We start from the raw sequence: 21,588 nt of genomic DNA, 5'->3' as shown, positions 1-21,588 counted from the left end.
AGCAGAAAGTTTTTCCTGTGAGCCAAAGACCTGAAATCTATAAGAAGCTGAAGGACCAGCAGGAAACAGTAGCCTTTCTGAACTTCCCAGGAGTTACAGAGATGGAAAAGCAATGCTAAGACTGTGAAGATGCCCTTCATTGGTGAAGCAGTAAGCAGAATCACATTATTGGTTTTGATAAGAACACACACAAATACCCTGAAGAAACCCTTTGGAGAAGCTACGAACGAGTACACATGGAGAGGGCTACTTCATTGTTTCACAGTGGCAACCAGAGCTACTTTTTTCAGCCACTCCATTTCTCCAGTATCTTTTTCCTTGGTTTAGAAATTTTTTAAATTTTTATATGACTACATCTGTTTTTAATTAAACTGCAGGAATTACTTCTCTAGGCCCTTTAACCTCTTTGGTTTTGGGGGGGGCAGGGAGTGTTCTGATAACCCCCTCCCCCCTTGTTACGATTGTTCAGTGAATTGTGAAAACAGGACCATACTACTTTGTGTTATTATTATTATTGTTGCTATAATTTTCAATGTTTTCCATTGCTACAATTGTTCGATGACTGTTGCTGTATTTTGTGAAAGGTTCCATTAGGGCTTGTAAAGCATTCGAATGTAAATCACATGACCACTGGGATGCTGTAACGGTCACAAGTGTGAAAAATGGTCATAAGTCACTTTTTTCATTGTAACTTTGAACAGTCACTAAGTGAACTGTTGCAAGTCGAGGACTAGGTTGGGAAAGATGGAAGGAAAGAGAAAAAGAGGACAACCACCAGCAAGGTGGATATACTCAATTACAGTGGCAAGGAGTGCACTGTTGGAGATGTGAAGGAACAGGTATACAGTTAGATTATTATGGGGAAAAAATCTATGCGGTTACTAGGAGTTGAAATCACTGAAAGCAATAGTCTATAGCTGTGATGGCGAACCTATGGAACATGTGCCAGAGGTGGCATGCAGAGCCCTCTCTGCTGGCATGCACGCCGTTGCCCCAGGTCTGATCTCCATGGTGTTTCTTTCCCTGAAAATGATGAAACAGAAGCTCATGAAAGAAAAAGATCTTACCTCTTGCCACACTGCCAGTGTTGGGATGCCCTGCCTCCTGCCAGCCAGCTGGTCTTTGGGTTTCTGCTGCGAATGCGTGCATGTACGTGCATGTTCACACATGCGTGCATGCATTCATGCACCTTTCGGTTTGGGCATGCATGCACAGTTTGGGCATGTGGTCTCTAAAAGGTTCGCCTTCACAGAGTACTATTCGGCCACCCATATGTTTAGTAAACACTCTTCTTTCAGTGTCTTAACAAATAGAAAAATATGAAGTACAAAGATAAGATATTTATTCCTAAACAATAGCAGATTGGTATATGTGTAAATATTCCACTAGCATTTCAATTAAAAGGTGATTTTCTATAATTACTGCATCAAATCAACTTTTAAAATTAGATTTCCCCTGAATCCAATTAGATGAATGTAAACTGATTTGACTCAGATTCGTTTGGATTATTTTTGTACTTGGCCCACTGTGGTTTCTACAATCCAAATTAATATGAACGGAACCAAGTAAGTAAGAAAAGGGTCTTTGTTGATACAAAGAATAAGGTCTCCTCAACTTGCAGCATAGGGTTGATGATGATATTTTTCATGCAGAGGACAACATTTTCAGTATGGTGTCGTGGATCAAGATATATTCCCAACTTCTCTGAGCATATTTCTGTCATTCCTAGTTGAGAAACTTCCATCTGAACATAACTGAAGGCTTGAAAAACTCAGAGCCTGTCTTGCTCTCTCTGAGTTGTCTTTCTGCAAAACATACCCTCAATGATTTCTCAATCATTTCTCAGTAACAACTCTGGGAAAACCACGGGAGAAAATAGCCCCTATAAACAAGGAGTACAAAATTGAAAATGCTGACTTATAACATGAGCCTAAATTTTGCTGTGCCAGAGAATTGATGCCGTGTAATAAAATGCAGTGTTACTGCCGAGATTGCAGCTGACCTTTCGTGAGTAAGGAGATGACAGGGACTAAATCATGGAAGGTTTATCCATGGATCTCCTAGGTACAATATGCCACTAGCTTTGCGTAAATGAAAAGCCTACTGTAAGTGCAAGCAGTTTGTGCCCAAATGATATGTAGATATGCAGGTATTCAGTAAAGGAATATAATGTGTCACTTCTGGGCAGATGGCACCTAGTGCCACTAGTCAAAAGACATCCCATTCTTATTCTCTAAAAGATTTCTGTTGTTTAAAAATGGCAAAAAGGATAAAAAGACAGGAGGAATGTAAATGGAAACTCAGGATGATTGTTCCCATTAGATTTTTTTAGCAAGCAGTGGTGTAACTAGGTAATTTTAGGCCGTACAAGCACATACCTGTATGCTTAATCCTTCAGGTGAAAATGTATACAGATAGTCCTGGACTTACAACCACAATTGAGCCCAAAATTTCTGTTTATTAGGTTCCGTTCAGGCAAAGAAAACAAACAAGATGACTAAGCAGGTAGTTCATGATAAATGTAATCTTTATAAGCCTGTTCCGGTACTTCCAACAAACACACAGTGCAAAACTAACCATTCTTAAGCAGATCCCAAAGAAAGTAAGAGATAAGAAAAGGAAATATACCTTCTTAGCAAAAAAAAAAAATATAATAATGGGGTTTGGTTTAAGTGGTTGTTACCAGAAGGCATGTTGATTTTTTGGGAGAGCAGTAGAATCAGAATGAATACAGTTGCGGAAGCAGAGGCTTTCATGAAAAAACATACTGCTCTCTCAGGTGACATGGGGGATGTCACACAAGAAACAAAACAGGGAGGGGCTGAGGCCCTGCCAGTGGACAGGGGGGAGGATGTGACAACAAGAAGACTCAGATCACAAAAGTGAATTGAAACACTATTCCAAATGTTGTTACAATGTATTTTCAAGGAAGTAACAAAAGTAATATGATTGAAACATACTGACAATTTTGTGTAAGCCTAAAACTGCTAATATCTATGCAAATGTTCATAGCTTCTTATTTTTCCTTTTTGTAAAAGTTGCAAGACCCGGGGGGGCTTCTCCCCCCCCCCCCCCCCCGTACGATGTAGCTGTCAAAATGTTCCATAACCTCTTAACCCCTTTTCCTTTGTAAAATTTCTAAAATCAATAAAAAATTTTAAAAAAACACACACACAGTGCAAAGCATGAGTGAATTAAAGTCAAGGCTGTAATTCTGTACTTCCCTCCACCATTTAAACCCTCCTGTGCCCCGCTCTCTCCTACGCATGCGCAATACACCCAAGATACTCCGATGACGTGACAGACATGATGGTTTACATTGCCACGCCTGCACTGGTGCTGTTCCATATGAAAGTCACTGCAGGATCCGAAGGTCCTTCAAGCTCTTGGCACAGCAAGACCTGTTGTCAGATTTCCGAAAGACCTCTAATTGACAGCAGCAATCCAAGTCACGAATCTCCCCACCAGCGGAATGCCAGCTGCGAGCTTCTGAGAGCGCCGGGGCTGACCCTATTGCTAAGTGAGACATTTGTTAAGTGAGTTTATCCCATTTTTTGACCTTTCTTGCCACAGTTGTTAAGGGAATCATTGCAGTTGTTAAATTAATAACAGTGTTGTTAAGTGAACCTGGCTTCCCCATTCATTTTGCTTGTCAGAAGGCCACAAAAAGTAATTGCATCTGACCCCGGGATATTGCCACTGTCATAAATATGAGTCAGTTGCCAAGAGTCTGAACCTTGATCATGTGGCCATGGGGATGCTCCAATGGTTGTAAGTGTGAAAAATGGCCATAGGTTACTTTTTTCAGTGCTGTTCAGTGTTTCAGTGAACTGTTGTAAACCAATGTCTACCTGTATAATTCACTTCTAAAGCATCCCAAATGATGCTTTTCTTCATTTCTGCTTTTATGTACTTCTGCTTATACATTCCCGAAGCTAGCACAAAAGACCACCCTACTACATTGTATATCAAAAGTATCAATTTAAAGAGAAAAACCAAAATCGGTGTGTGTGTGTAGTTTTAACATTTTAAATTCATCTAAATCTTAGCTTCATAATGATGACAGGAATAAAACTGAGTTTGCTGCAGTTGCCCTGGTGCTAAGCTCATTACTCAGGAATGGGTCCTATTTTGTTGTTGAAAAAGATAATCGCTTTTAAAAATCAACCCAATTAAATGGACATACAGGACTAGGAAACTGCATACCCCACCATCTGCCTTTCCTCCCAGTCTTTTATTTATTAACAACCATGGAAAGCAGCATCAGTTCCTGTGGGCCCTTAATACACCTAGTTAGTTAGCCTGTTTGCCTAGGAAGTTCTGGATCCTACAACCCAAAGCATCAACCCTAGTTGCCCTTGTGAAAACAGGAGAGGAAGAATACACAAAAAAGAAGTTCCACGTGATGAGTGTAATAGCACATACCATTATTTATTGGTTAGTTTTCAACTGGATTCTCTGTCACAGAAGATGAGATCCCAAATTCCATCCATACTTCTAAAATATGCATGGAGATATCACATACGTAGTCAGATCTTAGGATCATTGTGCATGTGGGAATCAAGGCTGTTGTTTCACCAGCATTTGGTTCTGGTTCATAGAAGAGAACATTTGGAAAGGGTTGGCAAGTTTATGAGCAATGTGCAGGCTCCAACAGAGGGAAATAAGTAAACCATGATGCATATAGAATGTGAATGTGTATTCACCTATTCTCCTTGACTGAGTCAAGGAAAAACAAATATATAAGAAAGTACATTGCTTTATTTATTTTTATTTATTTAATCTATTATTTATTATTTAAACATTATAATTAAATTATTAAAATTTTATTTATGTGTTTTAGAAATAATTCACCTACCAGCTGGCATTTCTATTTGGTGCAAGTACAGCTTCAGTTTGACAATGATTCTCATGCAAAGCAAATATGAAAGCCATTTTGAGGAAGGACTGTGTAGAGGAGAGCATTAGGTGGCACTGTGAAGTCTCCTCGTACAGGATTGGAATGTATCATGCATTGGAAGGAAGAAATGTCTCTTTCCTTTGAGCGCTGCATCCCAAATGCCACGGCAGATGGTTTGTACATACTCATGTTTATCATGCGCTACACACACTACAGTGATGATAAATACCATTTCTGAATGACTTCAGACAGCTCCATGATCACTGCTGCCTATTTTGGTTGGCAAAACATTCAGTCAAGAGAAAAAGTTTATAATATTACAGGACAAGCCATTTACATTTTTAGGATCTAATATTTTTTTCCAGAGAGCAGAAATTCAACCTGGGTAACTTCACAAGTATCAATTCTCTGTAAGTTGCATTCCACTTACAGAAAACTGAAGGTAAGTGCAATTAGGATGGGGGAAGAAGAAAAAATCAGGGTTGGGAATTTGGAATTACTCTATGTTCTTTGGCTAGGGAGGGTTTAGTTTTCCTCCCCTTTTAAGTATATTATGACGGAATGAGACAGTTATGGACAAATGGTTCTAATTCTCCTCTCCCCAACTTCTTCTGCAAGAATGCACCCTTTGGTCACCTTCAAACTAACCAGACATGGGAGCTGGTGAGACTAGTTCTTCCTCTGTGGATTTTTAAATTTCTGCTGCATTTAGACCCTTCAGACTAAAGACATTTTTTGCCCAACAAGATCAACTAGAAAAAATAGTATGGTTGACAATCTGCACCTGATTGAGTAAGGTACAAGTTAGACATGATTTAATTGTTACTATTATCAAATAATAATAAATCAAATATTAAACCAATAATCAACACTCTTCTTTGTCTAAACTATTTTTCAATCATTTACAATCAAATCCACAATGGTATAGTATCAATGATTTGCTCTTTCCCAGCATGCCTCCCAAATACATTGGAATAGCCCCAATAATGAAGGAAAATATACACATCCCAGAATCATATAAACCCAATAACTCCCAAGTACCACAGTTGCTAGATGGGATGATTGGAAGAGTATTGCAATAGCCATGGAGTATATACTAGGGTGCAAAAGGTGAAATTAATCTTATAGAATGCTTTAAATTTTTTTTAAAATCTAATTTCATTTTATGCATATATTTTAAGTATATTTTCAGTTGATCCAACAAAAGCAACAGTGTGTAGAGCTGAAGAGGTATCCCAATCCTTGCAGCTTACTGCAAGACCCACATCCTAGACAGAAGCTAGCAATTAATGTCCAGAAATCTTGACATTTCCTCTGCTTTCGCTGTTATGGCTTTTGAAAGAGAAGGAGGTACAAGAACAAGACCAATCCATAGGCAGGGATACAAAGAGAATGTAGAACTACCCCAGGGCAAGGTCTCATCTTAAAGCCTCTGAAAATCTAGTGCTATCACATCAACCTTTGGCTGTTGGGCTAACACTAAGCATAGCCTCGAGTTTAGGGTTATCACGGGAACTGAGAATACAGAAAACAATAAAGTTGTTAAAGCTGAACTGCCAGTCAAAGAATGAAAATATACAGTCAGGAGAATCCTTGGCGATCCTTAAGACAAGATGTTAGTTTTGACTAAAGCCCTGCCCCTGGGTACATGGATGTAGCGTGCATGTACCAGAGGACCAGGACTTTAATCAAGCAGCTATGACCATCATGTTTACTTTTTGGACATGTGCCACCAGCCCTCCAAGGTAGACCAAACATGGAAAGCAAAGACACACAGGCTAATACAACTTTTATTATAAGGTTATAGTAGGAGAATCATGCAAGTCTGAATGCACTTCACCCCCTATCCTTTATCTTCATGAGCATGAGGGAGGGGCTTGTCTGAGATATTTTCTCAGATTACAGTTCTGCCTAGAATTCAGATTTCTTTTATCCGGACATTATCTTGGTTGCAGCTCTTCCTCCTGTTCTTCACAAGTATTTCTTCTTACACACATATATACACATTGCACCATGTATGTTATTGTGCATAGTGTACCAAGTGTGGATACTCTGAAGTCCCAGGATCACCTGTGATCCCCTCATATAGTGGGTTTACCCCTCCAGAGATTTCCAGTATACAGTAATTGTTCATATGATGGAAGAGTCACTGTATCAACTACTTGGGAAGTAATTACATAAAGTGTTGTTGCTGTTAATTGCGAAGTCATGTCCAACCCATTGTGACCCCATGAACAACGTTCCTCCAGGTCTTCCTGTCCTCTACCATCCCCTGGAATCCATTTAAGTTCACACCGACTGCTTCAGTGACTCCATCCAGCCACCTCATTCTCTGTTGTCCCCTTCTTCTTTTGCTCTCAATCTTTGCCAGCATTAGGCTCTTCTCCAGTGAGTCCTTCCTTCTCATTAGGTGGCCAAAGTACTTAAGTTTCATCTTCAGGATCTGGCCTTCTGAAGAGCAGTCAGGTTGATCTCCTCTAGGACTGGCCGGTTTGATCACTTTGCAGTCCAAGGGAGTCTTCTCCATCACCATAGTTCATAGTTTCATGTTATTATATGTAACTTAAATTCAAATAACATTGATCTCCAATTTGGGGAGAGTGAACACCATTGAAAGACCAGGTATAAATCTCAGTGTGAAAAAGATTTGGCATTTTCTAGAGTAAATTCCATTACTCTTTTAATAAGCTCCACAAATATCACATGGTAATTCAGAAGCTTCCTTTTCAGTAAATTTCAGTACCTAACTCTGTTAGGAAACTGATGCTCACTTTTCTGCTGGAAAGACCAATTATGAGAGCCAGAAAAAGAAGAAGCCATTAATTTGCATCTTACATGTCAACTGACTCATTAAGTACAGAGACTAAAACATAAAGCAGCAACTATTACTATTATATCCTCACCACAAATTAAAAGAGAATATTTTTAACCCAAAAGAAGAGAATATTTTCATCCTCAAAGAAACAATCATATCACCCTTCCTCTTGTCTGTCTTTACTGACTTGGCTGCCCTCCTCCTCGATCCCAGAGACCACACTAAGCTTTCATGGGGGGAAATGTCTGCAATAATCAATAATCTAAAAAGTACTTTATGCAGGCCAGAAGGAAGAACTATAACTAAATGATGGAAAGTGAAGCATCCCTTAGCAGAACACTGCAGATCTGACAGTTTGATCAAAATAATTGCCTGGCATTACGTTCCAATAGAGATGGGAAAACATTTTTTTAATGTAATAGTAAAGTTAAGTGTAATAGTTTAAAAGTATAATTCTTTAGAGAGACTGGTTTATGTTTGGCTATCATTTGGAGGAGCACTAGTCATTATTAACAGGAAGCACAGAGAAAGTGGATTTAAATCACCGAAGTAATAAAATCAGAACAAGAGCTAGCACCTTGAAAGGCATTTGGAGAGACGATTGCATACAAATGCAATTAAAATGATGCTTATAAAATACTCAGATGTTAATTGGGTTTGGTCCCAGAAGCCCTGGCAGTACTGTATGTCAGAAGTTAGCTGGTTTGAAGTTTTAAAAGAGTGGTTTAATTTGTACACCTTGTCCTAATTACCTAGCTTTCTGCAGCCTGGATGTGTGTATGGTTTATGATAGCTTAGCATTTTGTAAACCAAACACACATCAGTAAATTGGGTTATTGCATTGGAAAATTAGGCCAAAAAGCTGAAAGCTTGCTTGCTTGTGTTCCTTTAGAATAAGAATAAGACTACTTTATTTTCATTGTATGTATATACACTGTACACCCATACAATAAAATTTACATAACACCTAGAGACCAGGCCCAACACACATGACAATACACACACACACACACCAAAATTCCCTGCCCCTAAATCACCCAAGCTTTCACATAACAAACCAAGTAATGCTATCCAACAGCTCACTGATGATGGCTCTTTAATTCATTGTTAAGTGCAATTATAGCACTGGGATAAAAACTGTTCAGAAGACTTGTGGTCTGAGTTTTAATTGTTCTTTGCAGATCATATTGAAGGCCGCAACACAAAATTGTGCTCAACAAATCTGTAAGGTATACCATTCACAATCTACTTGCACTAGATTGTGAATGGTATCTGATTGTGAATTATCTGAAGCCTTTGAGAAAGCAAAGCAATAGAAACAAATAATGGTATAATCCTACTTTCCTGGTGGGTCCAAGATCTCCAGGTGTTTTTTTTTCCCCAAACCCTAATGAGTTCCAAAAGCCTTGAAGTTCATTTGTACACACACTAAAATGAGTCTACTCAGGGAGGGAAGCACAACTCTAGGGGAATGAAAATTTCTCAATCTATGGAGTCATTGGTACTTTCTGAACTTGGTCGTTTGCTTGCAGATGTTTTATTAACCAGTTAGATAACATCACGATGTCACCTACTCAGGTAATAAAAAGTCTGCAAGCAAACAACCAAGCTCAGAGAGCCCCAAGGACTCCACATTTCAACCCTGAGCTACATATGTTCTCTTCTATTAGAGCTTCTCCAATCATTCTACAGGAGCTCCTGTCAACATTACTTGACTTTTCATGGTCAGTAAAATAACCATCAAGAAACCAGGGTCATTTCGTTCCTGATACAGTTTCTGGTTTAAGGATCATATGATTCTAGGTAGTTAGGAAAGCACTGTGCATTTGAATTATATAGTAAATATTAAAATAGGTAATATGTAAATTCCATAGATTTTTGCTATGATCACATTTTGGGTGACAAATGTATGACTTATGCAAGATAAAAGGCATAGTGGGTCATACTAATATTTATTTGCAATGCCTAGATAGCAAACTCATCAGTTACACACTTTAAAAATGCATTAAGATCATAGCAAAATTGAGACAAAATGACAAATAATGGAAGCCCTTTTCATCTGATCTAACTACCACACATAAATATTCAGAAATATACATATAACCCCTAAATACATATATTTATTTATTCAAATAAGTATCCAAGATGTACTATATGCTTCTGTGGAGGAAGAGCTGCAAATCCTCCAGTAGCCAATATATTATATAATATAAATTAAATATACTGAAGGTCATTTAATAAATAAATTCAGGATTAGAGTTGGCATCATTTCTCAGTCTATTTGATGCAATTATGAAACTCCACAGATCCATATCCCAAAGGGAATGGATTACTTTGGGTAAAGCTGAGCAGTACCATCTCCTTCACTGCTTCCCTGAAGGATATAGTCTGGGAATGTCTTAAGCTGTTCTGAAGTCTTTCAGGGACATATTGGGTTGAGTGTGATAAATGGGTAAAAGTTGTTCTCCTCAAAAGCGAGAGGAAAACTCTTTATTTTCTGACCTTATGTTCAAAGACTTTGCTATATACACTGGGGAAGACATCTGAGTATCAATGCCAGTTTTTTGTTCCATTAAGACATAAAACATACCATAATATGTTTTTGTTTTGAGATACTTTGACCATACTACAGTTTGAAGAAATAGGAAGACATAATGAATTGGACCAATGCATTCACCAATGGTAATAAATACGGTGTATGAAATCATATGTTCTGTGTAGCAGTGGTGGCAGCAGAAAAGACTTAATCCACCTCAGGAGGGGGCATTTTCTAAACTCAAGTTCTCAGCTGACCACTGAATAGCCTATCATAATATAACATTTGTACTATCAGGTCCTTTGAGGATACGATTGCTAACATATTCTTTAAATTAGCTACCATAGTTGTTATACTATAGACCAAGGGTGTTAAACTCGCATCGTCACAGTGTTGTCATGTGATGTATCACGACTTTTTTCCACTTTGCTAAACCCAACATGGGCATGGCCAGCGCGCAACGCATACAGCCCATGGACTGCAAGTTTGACAGCCCTGCTAGAGACCATATAGCAATAGCAATAGCACATAGACTTATATACTGCTTTGTAGTGCTTTTACAGCCCACTCTAAGCTGTTTTCAGAGTTAGCATACTGCCCCCAACAATCTGGATCCTCATTTTACCCACCTCAGAAGCAGTGGTGGGTTCCGGATCCTGTTGCAACCGGTACAGTACAACAGGGGCGGGCGTCCACCACATGAATGTGTGCAGCACATGCGCACACACGCGTGCAGCATGCACATGCATACTTACTGGCCGTGACGCTCCAGCTGCTTGGCAGACCATCACACAGGCGCCGTACGCACTGTGCACGTGCGCTGAAGCCCCAAACAGCTGAAATACAGGTATGGAGGGTGGGCGGGAGCACCATACCGGAACGATAGAGCACCATACCGGAATGGTACCTGGTGCTCCCAGCAGGCACCGGTACACCCGTACTGGGGCGTACCGGTCGTATCCCGCCACTGCTCGGAAGGATGGAAGGATGAGTCAACACTGAACTGGTGAGATCTGAACTGCCAAACTGCAGCTAGCAGTCAGCTGAAGTAACCTGCAGTACTGCACTCTAACCATTGCGCCATGTCGGCTCTTGGATTTTATGGCAACACTGTTTGGTCAAAGTTTATGAGATCAGTTTGAATTAATATACCTGAGAGTATAAATAGAGGTTAGGACAACTAGTTGTTCCCTAGACCCTTGTCCCTAATGGATATCAGAGTTAATCAACCCACTATTTTGAAATAGGAAATAACATTACCTCACTTGTAACAGACAGGATTGTGACCATGGGTGCTTGGAAGAAGCCAATTATATAGCTCTATTTCAGTCTGGCTTAAGACCTGAAACTATTACCAAAATACCCATTGAAATAATCTTGATTGCCTTGACTGATTACCTCTAATAACAAGAAAGGAAGAGTGCTAAGGAGTCATTCTCCTAAAGTTTTACAGGTTGTTCTAAAAGGCAACTTGGCCATCATAATGTTGTCTATTCTCACTATCCTATAGTTATTTAATGATTTAAAAAAAGTTTTCAAGTTAAATCAGTTTAAGTTAGTTAGGTTACATGCCATAAACCCAGGAATTTCAAAGGTAAGACTGAGGCTTTCATGTATATCAGCTATGATCAAAACTGATGTTTTGAAATACTACACAAAACCAAGACCAGGACAATATAGGGTGGAGATATAGATGATAGATAGATAGATAGATAGATAGATAGATAGATAGATAGATAGATAGATAGATAGATAGATGATAGATAGATAGATAGATAGATAGATATATTCCAAGACAGTCTATTCTCTCCATCTGAATTTGGGACTAATGGGGGGAGGGGAGTACAGCTGCAAGCGGGACAAGTTATAACCATAATTAGAGCAATTTATGATATTAAACAATGTTTGAAGTTGTCACTGAGCTGAAAACACTATGCAAATTAAAGTCATCTGCAAAAGAGCAGCATAAGCAGAAAAAGATTGCGGGATGGCTTTTGTGTCTTTATTTTTGAAAGTTTCATCTACTATACTTAGCGGCAAACACCTACTGTATGCACCCACACTTTTTGCATGGAAAACTGGTTTTCTAACTTTGTAACTTGTCCCACCCAAAAATATTATGTTTCTACACTGTTTAGAGCAGTGGGTCTCAACCTTCCTAATGCCACGACCCTTTAATACAGTTCCTCATGTTGTGGTGACCCCCAACCATAAGATTATTTTATGTTTTCCGTATTTTTTTCAAAAATATGTGTTTTCCAATGGTCTTAGGCAACCCCTGTGAAAGGGTCGTTCGACCCCCAAAGGGGTCCCGACCCACAGGTTGAGAACCACTGGTTTAGAGCATCCCTACATTTTATTTAGTAGTTGGGTCAGAGTAATGCAGATAGCCAGAGAAAAAGTGTTTTTAATGTTCATGGATAGCATTCAGCTTCAGCAGAGTCCACTTTTGTGGATCATGGTATTTTTATGTCAGGGGAAAAATCTGTGGTGGATTTCTTTTGTACCCTTAAAAGGGTGTCTCTTTTTATTGTATGTGGGTCAGTAGGACAGCTGACAGGATTGATCCATTGCTAAAGGAATCTACGAATATCATACACCATTCAAAGCCTGAAATTGATAACCTAATCATTTGTGCCTGCTATTTCTAATTGTCACGTTGGGGGAAGTTTTAATATAATACCTTAATTTATTGTTCACTCATTTCATAAGATGAAGCCAGGCATATGACTCTTTTTTTTTTAATCAATTCTTATTTTTATGTGACTGAGCCACTCAGATAAAAAATCTGCGGTAGGTTATAGACTTTTAAAAGTGATTCCCTGTAGGCAGTGTAAAATACAGTGTCTATTACATGACAGCTTCGTGTTTATTGCTACTTTTGGAGAATTGTTCAGGAACCCACTGAAAGATAACACAGAGAATAAGTTCTTTGTTCTGTAAATCAGAAAATAAAGTAGCAGTTCTTATTAACTATTTCTCTGTAAGTTTCTTTTAAAAAAAATATTCTGCCACCATTGATGTTCTCTATAATCTTTTAAAGAAATGCAATAATAAAAGACATCATTCTTAATGTATAAATAAAAAGGTACAACTTCCCCCTCACCTCCTTTTGTAAGGCATATAGACGGGCTCTCTTGGTGAAATCCATTTTGCTCATGATTAATGGCCAGCATGTTATTTAGCAGCTGTTATTTTAACTAGCAAGGAATGGGACTTTCAAGAATCATTCTCAATGACAGAATAGGAAGCAAGACTGAACTCATCTGTTATGTGGCTATTGTAATGGTTCAAGGTGACACCTGGAAGGAGAATGCAAAGCTTAGACTAGGAACTGAAGAAGGTAGAAATTGCAATGAGAGCTGCTGAATCATTGCCCTATATAGTTTTGAAATCTGGGACAACAAAACATATATAAAAGTCATGCCTGTTATTCTGGGTTTCATTCTTCTAGGCCCGTGATGGTGAACGTATGGCATATGTGCCACAGATGGCACACAAAGCCCTCTCTGCAGGAACCTGAGCCGTCACCCAGCTCAGATCCACTGTGCATGCGCGCACACCTCTTGCTGGCCTGTTGATTTTTGAGTCTCTGCCGTGCATGTGGGAGATGTGCGCCCGTGCGCAGGGAATGGGGGGAGCGTGGGGGTATGGTCCCAGAAGACTTCAGGGAGACGTGCTAGGCTCACAATGGGGCACAGGGGGGTTGCAACCCATGCAAGGGGCAGGGAAGTGGAGAGGGGGGTGTCTCACATGTATGTGCAGGAGGCGGGACACAGGAGGGTGTCACATGTGTATTGCATTATGGGTGTGTGTGCATGTGGTGTCAGCACATGAGGACAAAATGGTTAGCCATCACTGTTCTAGGCTTTTGAGATGTCTAGGAAGTTTGTTGGGATGCTAAGAAAGTAAGAGCAGGGTTAACTTACCATGTCATAATACAGTTGCAGTGAGCATACTTTGTATGCTTAAAGCCAATTGGTCTAATGGTTAAGATGCCAGCTTAAAAACAAGGAAAGTGTGAGTTCTAGTCCTATCGTAGGCATGAAAGCCGGCTAGGTGACTTTGGACCAGATACTTTCTCTGATCCCAATGCACCTCACAGGGTGTCATGGAGAAAATAGGAGGAGGAAAGAGGAATATTAAGTTCACTACTTTGAGTAAAGCAGTAAAGGCAAGACAGAAATCAAATAAATAAATAAATAAGATCTGGACACATTCCTCGGCATATCCACCAGTGCAAGACATTTTTTTTTCATAAACAGAAAAGGCACATATGTATTTGAGATTTTAAAGAGGGTTTTGTAATTGGAATAGCTTTTTATGCACTTGCTCAATTGACTTTGGAGTCAGCACTGAATTTGGATGAAAAGGGGGAGAGGAACTGTGCAATCATAACAAGGAAAATCTTGAAAACAACTGTTGTATTAAACATCTATATTTATTCTCCTATATATTTGGATAGCTTCTTTCTCCATAAGAACTCTCTATTGAAAAATGTTGACTGAAAAGAATTCATTGGATTTGCTATTTAAAAAGACTGAGTAAAGAACTACTCAGTCTTTTGAGTAGGCAATTTACAAATAGAGTGAAGGAAGCAAATGAAATATACTGTCCTAAACCAAAAGCTCAGAAACAAGCTACGTGTATCAATGTAAACTGCAGTAAGTATCAGAAGAATCGAGCAAAACTGTTTGCTTTCCTACAGGTTTGCAACCCAGTTTGATTTCTGTCAGAAAAATCAGGTTGGGAAGTACATCAGTTCTCCTATCTTGAGAAGACTCATTCCATGCTCAGCATGGAGAAGGTACCCACTCTGTGCAGAATAGCAAAAGTACAGAATGTACCATGTTTCCCTCTCAACCACAGATTAGGGAAAACTCATTTTTCTATGGCTGTCAAAGAAATGCAGCAGGCTGTCAAAACAGAAGAGAACTCAATTGCTTTCTGCCAAGAGGGAGGCATGAGCATTCTCTTATTTTCATGGGTTTCAAGAGTTGGGTGGGATGTTCAAAGGGCCAAATGCATCTTCAAATCAGGGAGTACCCAGCATCCCTAGGGACAACTGGCTTCAAAACTTCAAAAGTACTGAGCTACTTCTGCTTTGGTGCAATCGACTTACCATTGGCAGCTGGCTAGCTATTATTCCTGTAATTTAGATTGGCCTGTGAAATGTGCGTGATTGTAGCTTGCTTTGGCTTGGTTTGACTTTTTGCAGAACATTTTAGATGTTTGGTGTTCAGCATTCTTTTATTGTCTGCTGCATCTGCCTGCTGACATTTTCCTTCTTCTTCAACTTGTCTATCCTCAAGTCATTTGTCCAAACTATCATTTATTTTCATTAGCTGAAGGAATGCATGTGCTTTTCTCTGCAGGCATCTGAGAATTCATCTCATCAGCCCCATCAACAAAATCATACTAGCAAAAGTAGAAGAGAAATTACTAGGGCTATGAGCTTAATATGAATTCCAAACCCAGAGGAAATCAGAGCAATTTGGAATACTTTTTTAATTCACCCAGAGAGGAACAAATGCCCCTAATTTGCTGTACTCCAATTCAAATCATCCATAAGGTTTTTTCTCCAATGTATTATTTGCTGGGAATTCTGCTTTGAGCTTAATAGAAATTACCTGTTCCCTCTTTGCACAAATCTTTATCAAACTATTTCTCTCATAACAGGATCCATTTTTTTCCTATACATTTGATTACCTACCGTCTCCAAACAAAAAAGTGATAGTACTTAATACACTTTCTTCCTATGCTGGTGAAAAGCAAAAAACAAAGTCATTTTATTTATTTATTTATTATTAGCACTTATATACCGCCCCCTCTCCCGAAAGGGACTCGGGGCGGTGTACAGTCCGTATTAAAAAACACCAAATAAAATACATGTATGCATAGGAGGAGGATAAAATAGACCAAAACTGTACAGCTAATAAATAAACAATATAAAATTTAAAATATCATACAATTTATACACTATCCCTCTAAAAGCCAGTAAAAAGTATATGCCAGGGGGGGTAGACGTTGTAAATTATGCCAAACCAGCCAGTCGGAACAGGTGTGTCTTCAGTTTCTGTCGGAAAGAGCGGAGGTCAGTAGTGGTTCTAATGTCGGGGGGGAGGTCATTCCAGAGGGTTGGGCCCATCACAGAGAAGGATCTACTCCTAGGTGTCGCCCGCTGGCATTGCCTAGCGGACGGCACCAGGAGAAGGCCCTCCCTGTGTGAGCGGATAGGTCGCAGGGACGTGTGTGGTAGGATGCGATCCTGCAGATAACTAGGTCATGAGCACATTAAAAAATAAGTTTAAATATAACTTATTCCTTACATTGGATTCTATTTAATTAAACCTGTTTTCTCTTGTTCTAACTCTCCTGAAAAGTTATGCTATTGCATTCGTGCCTATATAGGTGTACGTGAAAAGTTTTTTTTTAATTCAGAATATTTGGACTAGGCAATACTCTGAACTGATTAGGAAACTATTAGACATCTTTCAAAGCTGATGATATGGCTGCAAAATGGTTGAACATTTATATATATAGCTCTAAAAAACAATTTGAAACAAAGACTATGTAAATGAGTTTATAGCATCCATTCAGACGAATAATGCAGAATTATTCACCACAGTAGTTATTACTCCAGTCCTAACTTCAGTATGGAATTTTGAGAATTGTAGGATAGAAAACAGATTCCAGCTAAATATATTGGGGCCTTACTTCCAGCAACACGAACAGTAACTGCAGGGAATGCATTGTTGTAAGTCTTAATATGTTTCAACTTCTATATCAAGGATGGAGAAAATATTATGAAGGCTTCCAATACAGATTAAACTGGCCAAGCAGTCTAACTTCAGAAAGGATAATAATCAATAATTAATAGGGACTCTGCAAATAATTCAGTCTGTTATGATGTTTGTTATGTTAGGATCAATTTGAAGAATTAGTCTTTTAACCTGAGAAACAGCAAATAAACTGATTCATTAAATTTAAATTGGAACATTGAGAAAATAATTCAAAACTCAGTTATGCATCTGAATCAGCCAAGGCCACTATTGAGTCACTCTGACATAGAAAAATTATGGAGAGGTTTAAACTGAATCAAGTTTCCTCCCAAGTGAACTGAATCAGAAACTTCCAAACTTTCATTTAGTGAGCCAGACATTTGGAGAGTATTTCCCTATGTAAATATTTGGGGGGGGAGGGGGAGGAAAAGTTAAAATGAAAAGATTTGGGAGGCATTAATTGGTGTACTTTTATGACAGTTAGTTCCAGCTTGATTCATAATGAACAATTTTACCTGTGCTCTTCAACCATGACACTTTTGGATGTTAAAATAAATTGACTACAAAGTGATTTCACAGCTCAGATTCCCCCCCCCTCTTTCTCTACCGCTCAGTTCTCTCATCTTCAACAGGCATATTTGCAGTATGATGAAATATGTGGAAACTAGGAGATATAGCTGTAGGTTGCTCAGAAAATATTAGATGTTTGTCCTTCAATCACTACTGCTGAGTGCACTACATCTGTCATTTACTCTTGTAATATTTCACTTTCTGTGCCTGGAAGATCAACTGAAGAAAGGTAAACTGTTTTCATTCATCACAGCATCCATCCTTATGGCAACCATCCTTCTAAAATTGTGCAGACGTCTTGCATAGATATATCTCACAGGGGAAGGGGAGAAGGCACAAAAGCACACATTTCCATAGAGACAGAGTGTCACCCTCTGGAACACTCCCATACCATCAGAAACATTCTCACAAAAATTTCAAGTTGTGTTTCTTGCAACCATTTTTAGAACCGCCAGAGCTGAGAGATTCCTCCATTTAATTAGTATGGAGGTGCAGAAATTGGCCTTTGGACAGTTCCCTTCTTTCCTTATCTTATCAAATTAGTTAATGGGGGGTAATTTAAAAAAAACATGTAGGTTGATTGCAAACCCCCTGTTGCTCAATGTAAACATAGCATTCTGGAAGCTTATTAGCAGAGACAAAGAAGATCTCATCTAACCCACTAGCTAGCCTGCTGTATGGTATTGAATTAAAATGAGCCATCTTCTACAGACCTCTGATGGCCTTACCACAGTCATTCTGCAGCAACCAGTTCACCATAGAAAATCTTCCAGTAACGTCTATTCACATCCTTATGGCTCTAATGGCCATTAGATTTGTAATTATAATCTTGTACTGCTAAAAACTGTACACTCTGGCACCTATGGCACAGTCCCAGAAGAGTAGTTAGGCATACTGTGGCAAAAGAGATTCACCAAGGTAAAAGAAAAGTCACCAGCTGTAGGATTATCTGTTCTCTTCTATCATGAGAACAGATGTTTATGTCTCAGTAACTCTGAACAGCTTTACTTGAGCATTGGTGGCTCAATGGTTAGAGTGCAATACTGCAGGCTACTTCTGCTGACTGCCAGCTGACTGCAATTTGGCAGATTGAATCTCACCAGGCTCGAGGTTGACTCAGCCTTCTGTTAAGTCTATCCCCATTAGGAGACTAGAAGTCAGCAGAGGAATGTAGTAACGAATAAGCTGCTGTATAGTCACTCACAGCCAGCGAAGGTAAAACAAAAAATAGCTTTACTTATGTAACAAAAAAAGGATAAATAGTCTCCAAACAGACTAAAAGCAGTCTTGAAGTATATACAGTCTATTTACATCTCGGTGAAGTTACAGTTGCTCAACGCACAATTCACCATGTAGACAGGTAACTTAGTTACAGACTAGCCTCCATCCAATACACGGTCTTCTCTCTAATACAAAGCACATACAGTAACAGTCAGGAACATCAGTAGCTATGGGGAGAGGACCGTAATAGTTCCTTCCTCCTTATATGGCTGCTTAAAGCAATTAGCATCCAATTACATCTCTCTAGCATTTAAAGTAACAGATACATTTGTTACAATCATGGCTTATATACATTGCCAAGCCAAGACTAGGGTTACATCCCTAACATTCTCCCCTCTTTGGTTGTCAATGTATTTACACACAACTTCACATTTTCAATCCATAATCATCACAACATTTTTTGTGTTTTATAGCACCTTGTGCCTTAGTAAAATGGTGAGCTATATTGTGTTCAGACATACAATATTCCAATACAATAATTTTACTTTATACACTCTATTCCCATATCAAGTAACAATTGGTTTATAACACACAATACAGTACATAATGTAGGTTCAAGATACAATGCATAATGCATCCCTTATCAAACATAGAACCTTTTATATCAACATCGCCAAAACTCCGAACTCATCAGGGTTTATTTAATTCCCTTCTATAATGGTTTACAGAATTCCTATTTACTCTGGTTTTACGCTTATATATCCGTTTGCATCCCCTTGCATGTTTACCTGAAGGTAAATCAGCCTTGTCAAACACTCCAAATCCTGCAATGACTTAAACTCCCTATCCAGCTTGCCCTACCTTTTTATCCTCAGTTGAATACGTAGTCAGCTCATTGTATGTAGCAGGTACTTTATCCACCTTACATGCAACAGATGCCTGATACCTATCAGGTGGCCGTGTTACACGGGTTGACCTTCTGGGTAACTCAGGGCTTATATCCTGAACGTCCTCCTGCTTTATCACTTGCTCCTCCTTCCCTTCATCACTCGTTTCTGGTATTCCTGATTCATTCTTTTGGTCTGCTCGGGTTTCAATTACTACCTGATTATTAGTTTCTAGTTTGTTCCAACCAACATGCTCCAGAAACTTTGCATTAGCACTATGGTAGATCTTCGTTGTCCCTTGTTCCCAAAACCTATAAGATCTATGGTTTGAATCATAACCTACAAATATTAACTGCCATGCACGTGTTTGTCTCTTTAATCTGATCTGTGCTGGAATATGAACCCATGCAGGAACTCCAAACGTATGTAGGTAGCTAAGGTCAGGTTTCTCACCATGCCACCTAGTAAATGGTAATTCTCCAGTAGAAGCATTTACAGCATTGTTCAGAAGATGATTAGCACACATCATTGCTTCACCCCATAGCTTATCCAGTAAACCTGAATCGGATAACATCGTCCTTACCATTGCCTGCAATGACTGTCCTCTCCTTTCCACAAATGCATTGTGTTGAGGTCTATGTGGTGCAGCACGTTTATGCTGAATCCCAGTTTTCTTTACCATTGTTTGGAAACTTTGGTTTACAAATTCAGTTCCATTATCAGTTACAATAGTAACTACCTTAAGTTTTGTTTTTCTCTCAGCAAACTTTATCCAATTGCAAAATTGCTGAAATGTCTCCGTTTTGTCTTTCAGTAAGTAACAAAAGCCATACCTGGAATAGTGGTCCACAATACTCAACACATAACGTGCACCCCCCAATACTTGGTTTCATGGGACCTATCAAATCTGCAAATACTACTTCTAGAGGTTTCTCAGTCTTAAAGCCGTCTAGCCTGTTTGCAGGATTAGCCTTACTCTTTTCCTTACTGCAAACGTTACAGTTCAAATACTTAGTGCATGGCTTCAACTTAATTCTTTCCCCTAGTTTAGCCGTTTGTTGTAATGTTTTAAAGTTAATATGCCCCAGACGCCTGTGTAACAAATGTATGCATTCATCATGCGGTTTAGCATTTGTATACACAGAATTAACTACACTTTCATCAGACATTACATACAAACCATTCTTTAAATTAGCAGTAACCATTTTACCTGCTTTCTCTATGGGACATGTATCTACTTTAAATGTTACTGTGTAACCAATATTTACTAAAGCCCATACTGAAAGCAAATTAAACTTAAGTCTCCGCACGTACAACATATGCAATTTCTCTTTTACACATTCAATGTGCAGTTCCTTCCCCAGCTGTCTTTAGCTTCCACCCATTAGCCAAAGACACGTGTTGTTTGCTTGAAGACATTTTGACAAAGTTATGTCTATTCCTAGTTATGCACATCGACGCTCCACTATCTATAATCCATGTATCATTTACAGGTGTGTTTCCTAACCTAGTCAAATTAATGTTAGCTTTCTTCTTAGCTTCTCTAGAGTTCTGTGCCTTTGCCTTCTTGCAGAACCTAGATATATGCCCCCTAGCACCACAAACAAAACATTTCTTTACAGTATATGCTGATTGAGTCAAACTCATATTCTCAGTTTGTTCTTCTCTCAATGTTTCTCTCTCCACTCTCCTTCTGGACTCTTCTAACAGTTGTGACGTTACATCAGTCAATGTTAGGTGCTGTCGGGATAGAACCTCGAGAGACGAAACAAACCCATCATAACTCTCATCCAGCGACGACAGTATAATGTAGACTTGGTGTAGTTCAGAAAATATTAACTCCTTCTCATGCAGCTCCTGGAACATTGCTTTCATGC

At 39.0% G+C, this 21,588-nt stretch overlaps 1 long non-coding RNA gene across 1 annotated transcript in view; it reads right to left on the bottom strand.

Moving 5' to 3' along the window:
- Nucleotides 1-21,176, bottom strand: part of LOC309384082 — a 126,526-nt gene extending 105,350 nt beyond the window's left edge. Inside the window, exon 1 of the long non-coding RNA XR_014173961.1 lies at nucleotides 20,295-21,176. This is a non-coding gene — a long non-coding RNA (uncharacterized lncRNA). The remainder of the gene's footprint in view (nucleotides 1-20,294) is intronic.
- Between the last annotated feature and the right edge of the window lie 412 nt (nucleotides 21,177-21,588).

Source organism: Natrix helvetica, assembly GCF_964273705.1.
Source record: "Natrix helvetica genome assembly, chromosome: 1".
In the NCBI taxonomy this organism is placed as follows: domain Eukaryota; kingdom Metazoa; phylum Chordata; class Lepidosauria; order Squamata; family Natricidae; genus Natrix; species Natrix helvetica.
This window is presented reverse-complemented; position numbering and strand designations above follow the sequence as displayed.